General features: G+C 35.5%; 1 long non-coding RNA gene across 1 annotated transcript; it reads left to right on the forward strand.

The window, feature by feature from the left end:
- The first annotated feature begins 895 nt into the window (after window positions 1–895).
- LOC130469135 (uncharacterized) lies at window positions 896–5,074 on the forward strand. Its single transcript, XR_008929510.1, has 5 exons — window positions 896–1,839; window positions 1,921–2,011; window positions 3,298–3,377; window positions 4,373–4,696; window positions 4,792–5,074. It is a non-coding gene; the product is annotated as an uncharacterized lncRNA (long non-coding RNA).
- Window positions 5,075–19,436: the final 14,362 nt, after the last annotated feature.

The raw sequence follows: 19,436 nt of genomic DNA on the forward strand, positions 1-19,436 counted from the left end.
CGCTCTTGTTGTGGCCAATTGTTCCTCCGAGAACTGACTGGCGAGTTCAGACGGCATTTGTGTATTATTTTGAGCTGGGCTTTCGGGGCTCTTCGTCTGAGTCGTCGTCCTCGACTGAGTATCCAAGGACGTGTAAGGGTGTTGCGGCAGTCGTAGTTTTGCTGACTACCGACTGGCTCCCTTGCTGGGGGGTGGGTTGGTCGTTGACGGGTGTTATGATTGGCTCTACTGAAAACAGCGTGGATTTCAGCGAGGTTGTTGTTTTTGTCGTCTGTGTACTCTGTGGGGCTGTTTTCGAGGCCTGTTTTTTGCTTTTCTTATACGAATCCGACTGCGTACCTTCCATTCTTAATGGTGAATTTTGATGGTTTGGGGGTTTTTTTTTTGTGTGTGTGTGTGTGTCTGGCTGTGGGTTATGTTTACAAGTGGGGGTCCCCTCCTTCTAGCGCCAATTGTTCCGGTTGTGGACTTGGAACAGGAAAGGGATGATTGGCTTCCGACTGTGACTGCTGATTGTATCCTACACAGTGAAACCGTTAACTAGCCTCGGGGGTGATCCGAGAATTACCCCTCCGATGCTTAAGTCAGATTGTGCTGGTAGCTCTGTAATAAATGCTTGTAAGATTGATTGGAGTTGAATTGCGTACCTTTGGCATTGATGGAGGTCCGTATATATAGACGGGTTACTTGTACGGACGATCCGGGTTATTACCCGTTGGTTCCGGATCTTCTCTTTTGGGTCTGACTGATGGATAATGTCAGAGCAATGCCGACTGGGCTCTGTAAACCCAAGGTACCGACTGCAGGCTTGGTGTCCCTTTTAGGTATGGACGTTTGTTACAGCTATTATGGGTTGTCCTACCGGCTTGCCGGTAGGGCTTCCCGTACAATATCCACCATGAATTTTCATTACTTTGAATTGTTGATGGCCCACTAGCAATTTTAATCAGAAGTTGTTGTTGTTGTTGTTGTTGACTATAAAAGGAGATCAGTGAATGAGTTTTCCGCCGGTGATTTTTACTATCTGGGAGGTATTATTCGCTTGTAATGATTAGTTGGGCGGTTAGTTTTCATATTTATTTATAAATTGGGATTTTCTGGTTGTTTACAACAATTTGTGGGATATTTAGGTATATGATGCTAATTTGATAGAATTTCTTGTGGAAATTGGTTGTGTGTTCTTGCTTGAATTTGTTGAAATAATTGATGTATTGAAGGTTCTGATTTGCTATTATGGTACAAATTCTAGTAGACGGCAAATTATCAAGGAATTTAAGCCCGCATCGAACCTTTTGAAACCTTACTTTGATTTGATTACCCATCATGCAATTATATTGGTAAAAAGGTAAGAAATTGAAAAATGCAAGCACCAACTTCAGCTATTGATTTATTTGTCTATATGACCAGGGCCAACATTTACTCTGTTATACTGCAGGAAAATAAGCATAAAGCTTATGCATATTTAAAAATAATTTTTTTGATTTTTGCTGCTTCAAATATATAGCCCCTCCCCTACCAAAGAGCAGCTATAAATTAGCGGAAATAGGAATGCAGAAAGGTAAAGATGAAAATATTTTGAACTTATTGTTTACTCATTTTCTCTACTTCTGCTATGCATAATTCTAGTTTTTAATAGTCCGGATATGGTCATGGTAGTCAATCTGATGATATAATTAGTGTGAACTGTGAAACTGATCTTCCTTGTACAACTACAACAAATTGGAGAGAAACTCAGAGAAACCAAGGGTTATGGTCCTTTCACACGTAGGAACGCTCATGTGCTTAGGGTTTTATAATGTTGTCCCGAGTGATTCCATAACTATAAGGCATTTGAAACAGGTAGGGCACCTTAATTTCTGCACACCTATCCGTATCGGGGAATAATGCTTATCAAATCATCTGACCATTTAATTGGTGCAGGTCATGGGAGAACTACCACTGTCCAGAACGTTCAAAAAGTGGTTGAGAAGATGTATAGAAGATACGATCCATATCAATTCTTGGCGTACTGGTATACTCAATCTGTTTTCCCAACAGAGGGATTTTAGATTTCTTATTACAACTCCATGTTTATTGTCCAAAGACATTTTTGAAATTGTTTTTGTGCATGTTCCTATGATTTCAGGTGGGAAATAACATTTAGTTTAAGATTACTAGCATTATCATTGTCATTGCTGTTCCAACTAGTATTGAACCACCTGCTACATTGAGTCTTTGCACGCTGTCCTGCTGTGTATCCTGCCACACTCACCTGTTTAACAATAACACACACAAATCAATACTTATCTCTTCTTATTACAGATGATGCAACGAATATTATCATTGATTGATCACTTAGCATATCCGAAAATCATGAAAAAGTTTTCAGTTTTTTGTTGCCCGTTTTCAAAATCAATATGATTATTATAGGGATGTAAACGTTTTAAGTCCATAATTCAACCTAAATCATACGCGTTTGAAAATCAAAAATCAAAAAACCAAAAACACAAAACTTATATTGATACCGAGTAGGACCTGTTTAGCTAAAAATGAAGTCACTATGCCAGCTCTAGTTTGTCTTATGCTTAAAGTCCAATTTGTACGAACTCAGATCTGTCATTATGCAGTTAAAGAAACTAGTAAAATATTCCCCACCGACATACACTAGAAAGTTCACAATTAGGTTTCCTATGGTGAATCTCAAGTATTGTATAGGTGCATGTCTCTTGCGTCAAACCAAGATATCTGAGTAATTTGTCATTCCTGAAATAAAAATCAGACAAAAATTCTGCAACCATCCCTGAAACCAGTTTTGTAAAGGCTGATCCAAACATAGTCGGCTTGCTGGAGACAAGGAAACAAGTACTAACTAGGTGTGAGTTCTATATGAGTCATTTAGAAATGTGTGCAATAAGAATCTGACTACTAGTTTTAAGTAAAAGTTGACTTAGAAATTTTATGCAGGATGTAGTTAGAATATATTTTGAACTTATTGTTTACTCATATTCTCTGCTTCTGATACGCATAATTCTAGTTTTAATAGTCCGGATATGTTCATGGAAGTCTATCTGATTGTATAAGTAGTGTGAACTATGAAACTGATCAGTACATCAAATTAACCAATCAGTCTTGTAAGACTACTATTACCCCTATTTTTTATTTGTCGTTTAATAGAATCTAAATGTTACTCCGTATGGCTCAAGTTCTATTCTATAATTGGGTTCTAAATGTGATAAATTAGTCTGATGATAGTTTATTTTTCCTGGACTTTTTTTCTGTTAGCTTATTGTTCGTCTATGTGTTAAATTGATAAAGCAGATCCAAGTATGATTGGTGGAGCATATGGATAAGGTTACTGGATATAATTTGCAAAGGAAGTATCTATTGGATTGATTAAAGTTAGTACATTTGTTTGTTCACTTTGGCCAATTTGTGTAAGCAAGCTTTGTTTTAATCAACCTAGCAATTGAGTGCATAATATATAGTAACTAGTTTAGGGCCCGTGCAACACACGGCTACTACTAAAACAATTTATTATTTTAATATTAACTAAAAGACTTGTGATATTAGAAAAACATGAAAGTAAAAAAGATATATGAAAAAGAATAAAGTCAAAGTTGTGTAAAAAAATATTCAAATGAACTAAATTTGCATATTACTATACAAAGTAAAAAATTATAGTCGTTTACTTGTATGTAGAACGATCTAACAACGTTAACCAAACCCGAATGACTCAAGACTAATTTTCGAAAAGACCCGAGCATAACCGAGTTAGTCAAATACAACATATTTTGAATTGAGTAAAATCTTGATAAATAAACTTATATGTTAGTCTACTTACCATGTATTATTATTTTAATTAACTTTCTTACTTACCAGTTACCATGTATTATATTATTAATAGTAGACTAACATTAGAAGTTCATTTATCAATATTTTTTACATTTCTTATCAGATTAAAAAGTTATAATAATATATAAATAAAATTATATCATAAAGGAAAAAATAATATTGATTTAGCTTTCCTCCAATAACATATTTTGCAATACACATCTATGGTAAATATATTTTTTTATCTTAGTTTCCTAAAAAAAACGTAATGTTATTTATTTACTTTAAAGTAAAAAATAAAAAAAAAAATTTGGCGGGAAAAAATCGCACCAGGAAATGACACATGTAATTCCTGGTGTCTCTTTTAGTATATAGTAATAGACAAGCTGTCAATGTCATGTTTTCATAAAACCTTTTAGTGCAATGAGTCTGATCGATAGACTGTTAGACCCCTTGCATGCCAAAAACAACTGATGAAATGCATAACAAAAAAATTTGCCGTGCAAGGAGTCTATTAGGTTTCTCAGCTTTATGTAATGCTTAACGATTTTTTTTGGCGCAGCAAAAAATGAAAGTGCTTTTAGTGCACCGTGAAGCGGAGAAATAAATATGATAAATGAAGAAATCTATGCAAAATTAAACCTTGGTAAACGTGGACGTGATCGTGGCAAGGGAGTAAGTCCCTGTATTACATCATTATATGGTTCTTTTAGTGAGGAAAAGAACAAGGCAAATGAGGGTAAAGGCAAAGGAAGCCAATGAGAAAAAATGAAGTACTTACTAGAAAGATGAAAGGTCTAAAAAACCAAATGGAATTTCTGAAAGGATGCATGGGAATTTTTTGGAACTTACGGGTTATGATATATCTAAATTGGATATGGATGAGGTAATTTGTTAATATACTCATTATATATTAATTATATTTTATTTGAATAAATGTTTCATTTCTTATTAACAGTACATTGTATTCTAAAATGGCAGGAGGAGGAGGATCAGAATGAAGAGTGTGATGAAATGCAAACAAATGAAGAGTAGTATGAATTTGGTATCTCCTCTACTGCTGTGCTGCTGTTTTTCATTGGGGTTGACTGATTTGCTTCGCTCAATTTGTGTAAATATATTTTAGACAAACCTTGATTTGGTTTGACTTTGGTAGTTTTTGATATGTTTGTGGTTCTTGTTAGTTTTGGGCTTGCAGGTTGTTGCAAGACACCGTTGTTATTTGGTTGAGCTATTATAACAATTGGTTCAATTTTTGTTAATAATATTTCAATCTCTAAGAGATTTTTGTCAATACGCTGGATTATTGTCGATGCCTCTAAAAATGTTCACGATAGCTCAAATTGCATCTAAACATTAGGAGCAACTTCTTTTGTTGCCTATAATTATATTTCAGGGCAAAATTATATGGTCGCCCCTAAATATGTATGGTTTTTAGAAGCAATTTTTTACATTACTTCTAATATATTTTGAGGCAAAATTATATAGTTGCCCCTAAATGTATTTGGTGTTTAGAAGCAACTTTATACTGCCTCTAATTATATTTTGAGGCAAGGTTATACGGTTGCCCCTAAATAGATGTGGTTTTAGAAGCAACTTTTTAATTGCCTCTAATTATATTTTGAGGCAAGATTATATGGTTGCCTCTAAATGTATGTGCTTTTAGAAGAAACACATTGTATTGCTTCAAAAAAGGACTTTTAGAGGCAACCACTAATTAGCGACGGACTTATTAGAGGCATCCAATTTTTTGCTTCAAAAAGGCATTAGAGGCTACATTCCCATTTTTAGAGGCAATTATGTTTTGCCTCTGTAAGCAATTTTTCTTGTAGTGAATGTCACATTCCTGATAGCACTCATCTCCTCGATAATAAGGTACCCCTATAGTGCCTGTAAGTGTTAGGTATAATTTATGGGATGAAGAATATGGGCCATGATAATTATTGTCCTTAAAGTAATATTAGCCCCACTATTTCTTGCTATGGGTTACCGGCTAAGATACTTCCAAGATTTCTCTAAATTGAGATTAATTGTAGCAAAGAAATAATCTCCATATGAACGTAGAAGCAGTTTTTGAGAAAGAGAGGAAGAGAAGAACATAAAGATTAATGAGAACAGTTAGTAATATAAATAGCCAGAGAAACTGACTTGAAACAACGTAACTGTTCAAAATAAAGAGATAAGATTAAGAGGAAGTTAATTAATCAGCCTCTAATTACGTGATTAATAAAAAATCGTAATTAAATATTAACTAATACTCTTAATTAAATCTCACGCTCACGCCTCGTGCAAAGTGCAAAGTGCTAATCTTGACTATTAATATATAGTAATATTAATAGCCTACCACAAGCACTCCCAAGCCCAAAGCACATACTAGCCCAACTAGTAGGCCCACTTCTATTCAAACATAAGAGGTGGTCTACTAATATAAACAACTCCTTACTCTCCATTCTATCAATGTGGGACAATTCCCAACAACAAAAACTCACCATTCTTAAAGACTACTCTAACAATCCCCCACTAGTCTTTAAAATATGGTGTCTAATATAATCCAATAGAAATATGCATAAATCAAGGTATCTTTAGATTTGGACCTTCACTTAGTGTAATCTTTCAAAGTACAACGAAATTAATGGCGGCTTACAACATTTGAGCATGTCATAACCGGAAATATTACACACACAATTCTATTACAAGATACGTTCATAAAATTGGTAGCACCATTATGGCCATGTGCTCATCTTGGTTTTCATGAAAATCTCCAAAAGTTAATCATACTTTTGCTAAGAGCGGCACCACTCTTTATGTTCATATAGGTGAAACTCAATCTTTACACTTGAAACTTCATTAAGAGTCTTAAACTCATCCTAAAAACATATACAAATTGTACCAAATTAGTATATCAATCAGTTACAACTTGTTTTCACCACATTGAACCTTTATATAGTGATAATACTACAGAAAGGTTGGGTTTCCATTATTGCCGATTTAAACCATTGGTTTTAAACCAATTTCCTTGGACATTGTAGACACTATGTCCCTAGCTTAGTAGTCCTTTAGTAAAAGGATCTGCCAAATTATTGCAAGACTTCACATACACACCAGTTATTATACCATCAGATATTAACTGTTGTACATATGCATGTCTTAGGCTAATATGTCTAGACTTTCCATAATAAATTTTATTATAAGCTCTAGACAAAGTAGCTTCACTATCACAGTTCAAAGAAATGGCTGATCGACATCAGTTGTGGCCACAACTTTATGTCTATTAATAGCATGTTTCTCAGCCATTCAGCTTCTTTGCCTGCTGCTGCCAAGGCCAAAAATTCAGCCTCCATGGTGGAATGTGTAATACATGTTTGTTTCTTTGAAGCCCAAGAAACAGCTCCTCCACCAAGCATAAGAATCCACCCACTAGTGGATTTATTATCTCCAGTACTAGTAATCCAACTAGCATCTTAATAACCCTCAAGAACCGCTGGAAATTTATTATAATATATTCCGAGGTTTTTGGTTCTTTTCAATTAACCAAAAACTCTTCCAATTCCTTTCCAATGTTCAGTGCTAGGATTACTTGTAAATCTAGAAAGTTTGCAAACTGCAAATGCAATGTCAGGTATAGTAGAATGTGATGCATACATTAAACTTCCTATTGCACTTGCATACTCAAGTTGAGAAACAGCTCTACCACTATTCTTTTCAAGTTTACAAGACGAATCATAAGGGGTGATAAAGGGGAAAACTAGGTTGTTACTAGTCTCTCCTAATCAAACAAATTGCCTAAACTAACCACTAAACACAAGTAAAGCGGTAAGCAAGGGTCGGAATCCACAAGGACTAAGGTGCGCTAATTATGCTAATCGAACAACAAGCTAGGTCGAAACGAGTTGGAAAGTCAACTAGCCAACTAAAACTAAATCAACTAAACTAAGAAATCAAAAGTAAACGAGATTAGGGAATGGGTCAAACAACAAAAAATCATGGAATGGACATACAAGAGCTAAAACCGGGGAAGATTCACAAACACTACATGAATAGGCGTTGAATTCACAAATAGCTCCAACTATCTCCCGACATGCGAGCAATTTCCCTAAGCATCAAGGATAAATTCCCGTTCTACCCTATCATACCCGGGGTAAATCAAAGTCCTAATTCAACTACATAATCAAGTTTAAGTCTTTAATCCCTTTCCAACCCAACTAGACTACTTCAAACAATCATGGAACACTTAATTGATCAAGTTAAATGCAGCATGTATTGGAAATGCCTAAACATGTAATAATTTAATCATGAAAATCCCTAATTTTCAATCACAAACACCCAAACCAATCAATGTTGAGTTTTCACCCAAACCCTAACCAATAAACTACTCCATAATCATAAAAATATGAAATTTATACAAATTAACAACTAAAAACATGATTCTAAATAATAATAACAACTAATCTAAACATGAATCGTTAAAATAAACAAAAAAAATCAAACTAATTAAAATGATAAATAAATAAAACAATAAAGAAATAAATAAAGAGAGAGAGTAAGAAATTTCTCATTGATTTATGGTGGAAAGCTTCAACAATTTATCACCCTTGATTAACAAAACCACCAATTTTATTGATCTCACTTTCTCTCTCTCTAAAAATCTAATGAAAACCCTAAAAGTTGAGAGAAAAGCCTAATTATGTCCATTGTAGAACTAAAATTAAAATATGTACCTGGTAATGTTGGTTCCTCCTTAAATATTTATACTCCAACCTAATAAAAAGAAATAAAAGAGAAAACAAAAACTAAAAGAAAAAGAAAAAGAATAATCTAAAACTAATAAAAGGAAAGAAAGAAAAGAAAAAAAGAAAAAAAAGAAAAAGAAAGAGAAAAAGAAATAAAAGAGGAAAAACAAAAAATAAAATCAGAATCTCTATACCTTTAAAAAGCAAGAACTTTAATTTACTATTCACACAATAGTGAATTGACTGAATTGGCCTCATTTTTCTTCATGTTTTTTTTTGTCATTTTCCTTATAAATAGGGTAATTACTGTCATACCCTTGCTCATATATAATGACACACGTGTCTGAAACTATGCAACTTCTACCTTCTTTCCTCATCTCCTTTCTCTTTTCTTTTCCTCTCCTACGGTTCTTTGTCGCCTTCAATTCTCTCTCCTCTGTCCAACTCTTCCTTTCAGAGACAATGGCGAGTTTATCTTTTCATCTCTATCAACGTTTTATGTCGCTTTTTTTGATTTTGGTAACTATTAATTTTTCAAATTAGGTTTAGCTTTAAGAATTAGATTTAAGTTTTTGAAATCTAGGGCTTGGCTTTGGGTTTAACAGAAGTACGAAAGGGAATGAAACCCAAAAATTAAGCTGAAACAGAATAGAAGCCGAGCTCTTGATCCGTGTTCGTGCAAGGTACTCTTAAATTTCTCGTTTTTCATATGTAATTTAATCTTTTTAATTGATGTTGAAAGTTTAGATTAGGGATTTTCATTTGTTAGTTATCGGTTGTTAGTTTTGAGTTTGGTTTAAGGTTTTCATTCTTCATCTTTATTTTATTTTTGATATTCAAGTAGGAACACACACAAGAGGGGGGGGGGTGAATTGTAATTCGAACTTTGATAGAGTTTCTTGCAGAAACCAAGGAACAGTAAAGGAACTGAGAGCAAGAAAGACTAAAATAACAATTGTGAGAACTTCTTGACACTAATCAAGAAGAGAATTTCTTTTATTATGGTAATACCTCAATTACAAAAACTTTCTAACATTAGTTCCTCTCTAACTCGTGTTCCTCACAGTAATCTACTCAGATTACAACTCTCTCTTCTTCACTTTCTCTCAGACTTAAACTCTAAGTCTTTACAGAATAACTCTATCCTCTCTAATCAGAAAATACAATTCGTTTTTAGAAACCTCTAGATATTAATAATGCTTTTGTATATAAGGAACTTAGGAACTCTGAATTGACTAGGACACAAACTATTTTTAGAAAATCTTTGATAAAACGTTTTAAGGAAAGCAAAAACTCTTGGAATGTTTGTGTAATTTTCCAGAAAATATACTAGCCCTTTTATAGTGTTTATCCCTAGGGTTAGTTCCCTTCAAAACCTCAACTGCTAACTGCCAGCACTTTGGTCTTCACGTCCCTTGACTTGAGGAACAAGGGGAAGAACACTTCCCACGTTTCAGCCACAAAGCAGTTAGTGGTTTGACTCAATCAAACCCTAAAAGATTTTCTTTAAAACAGATTTTATTTATCTACAAAAAACTAAGGAGAATTTTTAGGAAAATAAGTTTTGCTTAAATAAAATAAAACGTGAATCTATTTTATATTAAAAACTTATTTTTATTTAATTACATGATTTCCATAAAAATTACTTCCAGTAAAATAAATGGCCTAATTAAATCACAAGTTCCTTGAGTACCCTATATACCACTAGCATAATTAATATTTACATAAAATTCTAAGTACAGTAGACTACCTAGACTTTTATGTCTTCCCTTTGTCTGGAACTTGCAACTCAGAAGCTTCAGACGTTCCAGCTCTGGAACAATGACGAGTTCCTCTCTGGCTAACATAGGAACTCGTGGCCATGAGTCTGTAATGTTCTTGTGGGCATAAAAAACTCTTCATATGTAAAATGTGTTGCTCCTCTTGTGACTTCAAAATTAGAACAGATACAGCTTCCAGCTCAAGAACTCCAGTGGCTGTTCCAAGTGTAAATCAGGAACTTCAACATCTGATTCAAGTTCCTATCCTAATAGGAACTTAGGCACTTACCTGTCTAAAGTCATTAGCAACCACAATCAGGAAGTTTGCAATATGTGTGTGTCATCAACCAAAACCTAGGAACAACAATTTTTTTTGTTAGAATTGCTTTAGCTAGGCCTTTGAAGATGTAATCAGTAATTCAGTAAACATCAAATTTTTTGTTACCACTTTCAAATTTTTTTAGTGAATTTACCAGCTTTTTTCTTCAATTTGTTTGTTTAGCTAGGGTTTGATTAGACTGATGATCTGTATCTTGCTTTGGTGTATATTCTGCTAATATGAATAATTTAATTTTGTTTTATTTGTTCATTTGAAATCTTGCCTTGGATCACAGGGTATGGAAAAGTTTAGGGAATTTAGTGTTTTATGTTCTTTCTATCTATATGAGTTCATAAGTTTTGTTGAATTTGAAGTGAAAGTGAAATTAGAAGCACTTAATGAGTAATCTATGAATAACAAAAATTTCAATTGCTCAAAATGTTTTATTGTTATGTTATCTGATCTTAAAAATTGATGAAAGTCTCTGATTAGAATTAATAGTACACCATGACTTTATGTAATGCACATTGTGAGTTGTCACGAGTTGGGGACGAGTAGAGATGATAGACAAGTTATAAGCATAAGGAATTATAGTTACGCTTCCTAGCTATATCCTATTGGTTTGAGATATAACTGATTACAAGTGTTGCAACTTGGATTGTCGTCGCTGTTTTAGGTCAGTTTTTAGTGATGATCGTTCCAGGGTTTCTGATCTTGTCAAAGACGACTTGATTAAGAGGTCTAATAACTTAATTTGTTTTTGTTTGCATTTTCGTAATTTCGAGATCTAGGGTTAGTGTTTTGACAAGATCCTATTGAACATTTATTAATTCTATAAAATGGCTTAAGTTCTCCAGAAAAATGGAACTCTGATTAGAAATGTGTATAAATTGAGTTTTGTAGTCTGAAGTTTGAAGGGGTTTAGTTTGTTAATGGGAGTTGGTGGTTGGAGACTTGGAGTTTAGAGTAGGGTGGTTGGAGACTTGGAGTTTGTGCAGTATGTGCATCATTGCTCTTTTTTCACGGAGACCATGCCAAAATGGTGATCACCAGAGGTTTTTTAAGGTGTTATTGCAGAACGTTATCGGTTAATAATGAAGTTCTTGTATGACCAAGGTTTGTGCTTGTTGTTGTTCTTGTATGAAATGGTGATAGTTTAAGAAATACTCCGTCTCTGTCTGTAATCGATATTCATGTTCTAACGTTTTTTGTTTTTATTTTTTGTGGTATTTCCATAACGTATGTTGAAGTAACAATGTGACAACTTAATTTTGAATTCGACTTCTCTTGAATATGTGGCAGTAGATACAGTGAATGCTATAGGCACATACGATGTTCCCACGTGTCCTATTATCATCTCTTTTTTCCTCTCTCCTCTTACAACTCATACCAGGTTCCGGTTTAACTCCCCGCTTGTCCATCACTTCCTCTCGGCGATAATGGTGAGTTTTAATTGTTAATAAAATCTTCTTTCTCATCTTTTATGCCAATTTCTCTCAGTTGCGTCACTTTTTTCAGATTAGGTTTATGTCTAAGGATTGGATTTATGATTTATGTAGAGTTTAAAAAAAATTAGGGTTTGGCTTCAGGTTTTAACAAAAGTACGAAAGGGATGAAACACGAGAAGCTGAGACTAAAGTCCAAGGCGAGATCTTGATCCGTCTTCGTTCAGGTATCTTAAACTTCTTATTTCTCTTTTTTTAATGGCCCGATTCCTGTAATTTAATTTCAATTAACTGATTTTTCATGAAATTTGTACTTTATTTGCAAGCTTGATGGCGGTTCCGTGATATTAAGGTCACCAAAGATGGCAACCCTCTTTTGAGTGAAATGGTAATTTAATTGTGATTTATGTATCAGTTTGAATTTGGTTTTTAAGGTTTTGGGGTGTGTAGTTTATAGGGTTCAATGAGTTATAGATCCATAGGAGTGTAGGAACAATGACAAGTAATGAACAAATAAACTTATCTATAACCAAAACGTGGCGTGTATGAACACTGCCCTAAAGTTGAATTTTCCCCGTTACGTACACACGGCCTCTTGACAATCAACCTCCAGGGTTACACGACATCTATCTCGTTGGTGTAGTACAAAATGATAGATTGAAAACGAAATTGAACGTTGCCCAAAATGAATCAGAGAGTATGTGTTTTAGAGGAAAATTTTTGGAGAGCAAATTTTTCTGTGTGTTCTTTGTGAAGGAGGAAGCCAAAATAAATGACGGAAGGCTGAAGAATCATTTTGGAAAGGAAATAAATTCGGTAATCAATTAATGACTCAATTTTCGGAATGAAATTTGTAACCGTTATGGAAAATATTCGGTTACCAAAATACAACTACTAGCCGTTACCCGGGATTGATTGGCGGCAAAAAGGGCCCCACCCACACTCGCGAACGCGCCGCGCCACTCTCCCTCGCTCGAGCCCGGCCCGGCCGGGCCCGCGCGAGCGCGTGTGCGGTGGCCTAGAGCCTCCTCTCAAGTCTTCTAACAAACCTATTAGTGGAGTGAGGATATATAAAGTGGGTAAAACTCTTATTTTTTTGTCAATGTGGGACAAGCACAAATTTTCATTCTTTTGAAGCATAACTACCTATACTTCCAACAATCCCCCACATGATTCAAAAGAACAGGAAAAACTAGGAAGGAACGTTTTTGGGCAACGGAGACTTTAGTTTTGAAAGTGTCAATGTCTTTTGGTATTGAATTAACACCCAACGCATACAAAAATATCTTACAGTCGTTTTAGGTAGATTTCTCTTTGAACCTATCACGAAGTTAGTAAACTACTTTTGCGCGTTTCAACTTTTCTCAAATCATGACTCGTTTTCGCAATTTGTAATTTTTTAGTGCCCCACAAAATACCCGGATTTTCATGAATGCTCTAGTGGTCCTAAGCCTTAAGAACTCTCATAGGGGATTGGGCGTATCCCCCACATTCACATAGGTAAGTTCATCAAGTTTGTACTGTCACAAACCACCTTCTCAAGGCTATGAACTTATTAAGAGCCTTAGCTCAACCTTACGCATATGACAGTTAGAAAAATAATACATCACTTTTATTATTAGGAATGGTAGTAGTAACAAACATGAGTTCTTTTGCGATTTCGTTTGACCCATTGAACTTAGATTTCCTAAGATGGGTGTCCACCACAATTTACTCCACAATAGTCTTTAAACCCATTCCTTGTGCTGACTCAAGCACCATTTTTCTACAAAGGCCTTTGGTGAGAGGATCTGCAATATTCCTCTCGGACTTTACATACTCGAGTGATATTACATTTTTTCTGATCAGATCTCTAACTATAGCATGCCTTAAGAGAATATGCCTTCTCTTTCCATTATAGGCTTGATTTTTCGCTACCCCAATTGCAGATTGTGAGTCACAATGCATTGAAACTGATGGAGTTGGTTTCCCCCACAATGGAATATCAGCAAGCAAACTCCTTATCCATTCAGCTTCCTGTCCTGCCAATTCTAAAGCAATAAACTCAGATTCCATAGTAGATTTGGCAATGCAAGTTTGTTTAGATGATTTCCATGATATAGCTCCTCCAGCAAGAGTAAAAACATAACCACTAGTAGATTGAATTTCATCACTCTCCGACACCCAATTGGCATCACAATATCCCTCAAGAACACAAGGTTCTCTATGATAATGTAAACCCCAATTGATAGTGCCTTTCAAATACTTCAATAATCTAATCAATGCATTCCAATGATCTTGATTAGGATTATGAGTATATCTACTCAATCTACTAACCGCATATGCTATATTAGGTCTAGTATAATTCATCAAAAACATCAAACTTCCAATAATCTTGGCATATTGTTCCTGTGATACAGAATTACCTTTGTTCTTTTTCAAATGAATTCTAGAATCATATGGGGTTTGCACTGGAGTACAGTCAAATTGACCAAATTTCTTTAAAATCTTTTCAATATAATGAGATTGGTTTAAAGACATCCCATATGAGGTTCTAGTAATCCTTATGCCAAAAATCACATCTGCCTCTCCTAAATCCTTCATCTCAAAACAAGAATTTAGGAAAGCCTTGGTTTGTTCACTATGTCTATATTGGTACCAAAAATTAACATGTCATCCACGTATAAACATATGAAAACGCAACCAAGTTTTGAAAGTTTGGAATACACACAAGGATCAGAATCATTTACCTGAAAGCCATTAGAAATAATGGTTTGATGAAATTTGTCATACCATTGTTTAGGTGCTTGTTTTAAGCCATACAATGATCTAATGAGCCTGCATACCTTATCTTCCTGTCCAGGAACAACACATCCCTCTGGTTGCTTCATATAAATTTCTTCATTCAAATCACCATTCAAAAATGTAGTTTTTACATCCATTTGATGCACAACAAGATCATGAATGGATGCAAGTGCAATTAAGACTCTAATGGTGGCAACTTTAGTGACAGGCGAATATGTATCAAAATAGTCTACACCATGCTTTTGACGATGACCTCCTACCACAAGCCTAGCTTTATACTTAATCAAAGATCCATTTGGAGTATGTTTCTTAGTAAAAATCCACTTACTACATAAGGGCTTGCAACCTCTAGGAAGATCAGACAGAATCCAAGTGTTATTACTCATGATAGACTCAATTTCACTATTTATGGCCTCTAACCAAAAACTTGAATCAATTGACCTCATAGCTTCTCCATAAGATCTGGGGTTTTCTTCTAAGAGAAATGCATCAACTTCTTGCTCATCTAATAACTCTTTCTCAATTAGGAAGGCAGTAATAAAATCGGGTCCAAAGCTAGACTCAGTCCTAGTTCTTTTACTCCTTCTAGGTTCTAGAGTCTTACTAGATGATGCAATGTCATGATGCACAATAGGAGATGGAGATGAAACAGGTAAGCATGCTTGAATATTAACTTTCATAGGAAAAATATGTTCAAAAAACTCTACATCCCTTGACTCACGAATTGGTCCAAAACTAGATGCATCCTTAAGAATGAATCTATATGCAGCACTGTTGGACGCATAACCTATAAAAATACCATCCACGGTTTTAGGTCCAATCTTACTCCTTTGAAAATCAAGAAGTCCTATTTTCCCCAAACACCCCCACAATTTAAGGTAACCAAAGTTAGGCTTAAACCCTTTCCATAATTCATATGGAGTTTTATCTAATTTCTTATGGGGAACAAGGTTAAGCACATAGCAAGCAGAAAGAATTGCCTCACCCCACATGTTAGCAGGCATACCAGAACTTATAAGCATAACATTCATCATATCCTTAAGTGTTCTATTTTTACGTTCAGCTTTTCCATTCTGTTCTGGGGTATAAGGAGCTGTAACCTCATGAATAATCCCATTAGCTTCACAAAATTTCTTTAAAGGAGTTCCATCATATTCACCACCTCTATGTGATCTAACTCTCTTTATTTTTAGGTCTAATTGGTTTTCAACCTCAGCCTTATAAATATGGAATTTCTCTTAGGCCTCATCTTTAGTACTCAATAAATAGACCTTACAGTAACGAGAAAAATCATCCACAAAGGTAATATAATAACGTTTCCCTCCTCTACTCATGGAATTCTTAAAGTCGCCTAAGTCACTATGAATTAGTTCAAGTAGGGTAGAAGACCGACATACATTCTTATTACAGGCTTTTTTCGGGTGCTTAGCTTCTACACAAACTTCACATTTATCAAAAGAGGTATTACTAAAGTCTGGAATAAGACTAAGTTGTTTGAGTCTCTTGACAGATGCAACATTCACATGACCTAGTCTAGAATGCCATAAAGAAACTGACTCAGCAATATAAACAGAAGCAGAAGAATTATTATTATCAGTCACAACATCAAGCACAAATAAACCCCCATTACAAAATCCCTTACCCACAAATTCACCATTTCTGGTAAGTACAAGTTTATCAGATTCAAAAGTTAACTTGATACTTGCTTTATTAATTAAAGCACCAGAAATGAGGTTCCTGCGGATATCGGGTACATGCAAAACATTTTGCAAAGCAATAGTTTTTCCAGAAGTAAGCTTTAGAAAAACTTTTCCTTTGCCAAGTACACTAACAGTGCTTGAGTTGCCCATGAAGACACATTCTCCTTCAGAAACTTTTTCATAGTCTTGAAACAATTCCTTGCTCGAACAAATGTGGCGAGTTGCTCCAGTATCAACAACCCATTCAGTCACGTTGCTCACCAGATTCACCTCGGACACAATAGCAGCAATGATGTCTTCAGTGAGATTAGCTTGAGGCTTGTTCTCCTTTGGCTTGTTCCCGGGTCCATGTCCTTGCCTGCATTCCCTAGCTGAATGACCATACTTACCGCAAGTATAGCAATTTCCTTTAAACTGCCTTTTCTCTTTGTTGTTGTTGTTCTGCCTTGTGCCATGGAACTGATTTGGACCCTTGCCTTTCGGTCCCTTATTATAACCTACATTTCTTTTAGTTTCAACAAGAATAGCAGTAGAGGAAGAATGGTCAGTAGTTTTTCCCTTGGTTTGGATACGGGTCTGCTCTTCAATATTAATGTGGGAAACGAGTTCTTGAAGGGTAAAGTCTTTTTGTTTGTGTTTCATGCAAAGGACATAGGTTTGCCAAGAAGGGGGTAATTTCTCAAGGAGACAGTTGGCTTGGAAAAGCTCACAGATTTTCATACCCTCAGCAACAATATCAGCACATAAATGTTCATACTCATGAACTTGATCAAGGACAGGCTTATCATCAGTCATACGGAAATTTAACCAATGACTACAAGCATATTTCTTAGTCCCAAAATCATCAGTTCCATACTTAGTTTTCAGAGCATCCCAAATTTCCATAGCATTCTTAGACTTACTATAAATCATATAACGAGAAGCAGTCATGTAGTGAAACAACATCTTACGACAGGTTTTGTTATCTTTCTCAAAATCCCTAGTGGAATTAGCAGGGGCAGCAATAACAGTAAGACAATAATCTACCCCAATTTGACCCAAGAAAAACTCCATCTTATCAGACCACATCTTATAATTCTTCCTATCGAAAGGATCTAACTTAGACATATCAGGGATGAAAGGGTTGAGAAGCATGGCAGAAGTAAAAGGGATAGCAGTAGGGATATTACCAGCTATTGTAAAAATAAAACACGGAAGAAAAATTCAACTTTAGATTGTAGGAACAATGACTAGTAATGAACAAATAAACTTATCTTTAACCAAGTCGGGGCGTGTATGAACACTGCCCTAAATTTGAATTTGCCCCGTTACGTACACACGGCCTCTTGACAATCAACCTCCAGGGGTGCACGACATCTATCTCGTTGGTGTAGTACAAAAAGATAGATTGAAAACGAAATTGAACGTTGCCCAAAATGAATCAGAGAGTATGTGTTTTAGAGGAAAATTTTCGGAGAGCAAATTTTTCTGTGTGTTCTTTGTGAAGGACGAAGCCAAAATAAATAACGGAAGGCTGAAGAATTATTTTGGGAAGGAAATAAATTCGGTAATCAATTAATGACTCAATTTCCGGAATGAAATTTGTAACCGTTATGGAAAATATTCGGTTACCAAAATACAACAACTAGCCGTTACCCGGGATTGATTGGCGGCAAAAAGGGCCCCACCCACACTCGCGAACGCGCCGCTCCACTCTCCCTCGCTCGAGCCTGGCCCGGCCGGGCCCGCGCGCGCGCGTGTTTGCGGTGGCCTAGAGCCTCCTCTCAAGTCTTCTAACAAACCTATTAGTGGAGTGAGGATATATAAAGTGGGTAAAACTCTTAGTTTTTTGTCAATGTGGGACAAGCACAAATTTTCATTCTTTTGAAGCATAACTACCTATACTTCCAACAATCCCCCACATGATTCAAAAGAACAGGAAAAACTAGGAAGGAACGTTTTGGGCAACGGAGACTTTAGTTTTGAAAGTGTCAATGTCTTTTGGACTTGAATTAACACCCAACGCATACAAAAATATCTTACAGTCGTTTTAGGTAGATTTCTCTTTGAACCTATCACGAAGTTAGTAAATTACTTTTGCGCGTTTCAACTTTTCATAAATCATGACTCGTTTTCGCAATTTGTAATTTTTTAGTGCCCCACAAAATACCCGGATTTTCATGAATGCTCTAGCGTATCCCCGACATTCACATAGGTAAGTTCATCAAGTTTGTACTGTCACAAACCACCTTCTCAAGGCTATGAACTTATTAAGAGCCTTAGCTCAACCTTACGCATATGACAGTTAGAAAAATACTACATCACTTTTATTATTAGGAATGGTAGTAGTAACAAACATGAGTTCTTTTGCGATTTCTTTTGACCCATTGAACTTAGATTTCCTAAGATGGTGTCCACCACAATTTACTCCACAATAGTCTTTAAACCCATTCCTTGTGCTAACTCAAGCACCATTTTTCTACAAAGGCCTTTGGTGAGAGGATCTGCAATATTCCTCTCGGACTTTACATACTCGAGTGATATTACATTTTTTCTGATCAGATCTCTAACTATAGCATGCCTTAAGAGAATATGCCTTCTCTTTCCATTATAGGCTTGATTTTTCTCTACCCCAATTGCAGCTTGTGAGTCACAATGCATTGAAACTGATGGAGTTGGTTTCCCCCACAATGGAATATCAGCAAGCAAACTCCTTATCCATTCAGCTTCCTGTCGTGCCAATTCTAAAGCAATAAACTCAGATTCCATAGTAGATTTGGCAATGCAAGTTTGTTTAGATGGTTTCCATGATATAGCTCCCCCAGCAAGAGTAAAAACATAACCACTAGTAGATTGAATTTCATCACTCTCCGACACCCAATTGGCATCACAATATCCCTCAAGAACAC

Source organism: Spinacia oleracea, chromosome 3 (genome assembly GCF_020520425.1).
Source record: "Spinacia oleracea cultivar Varoflay chromosome 3, BTI_SOV_V1, whole genome shotgun sequence".
Classification (NCBI taxonomy): Eukaryota; Viridiplantae; Streptophyta; class Magnoliopsida; order Caryophyllales; family Amaranthaceae; genus Spinacia; species Spinacia oleracea.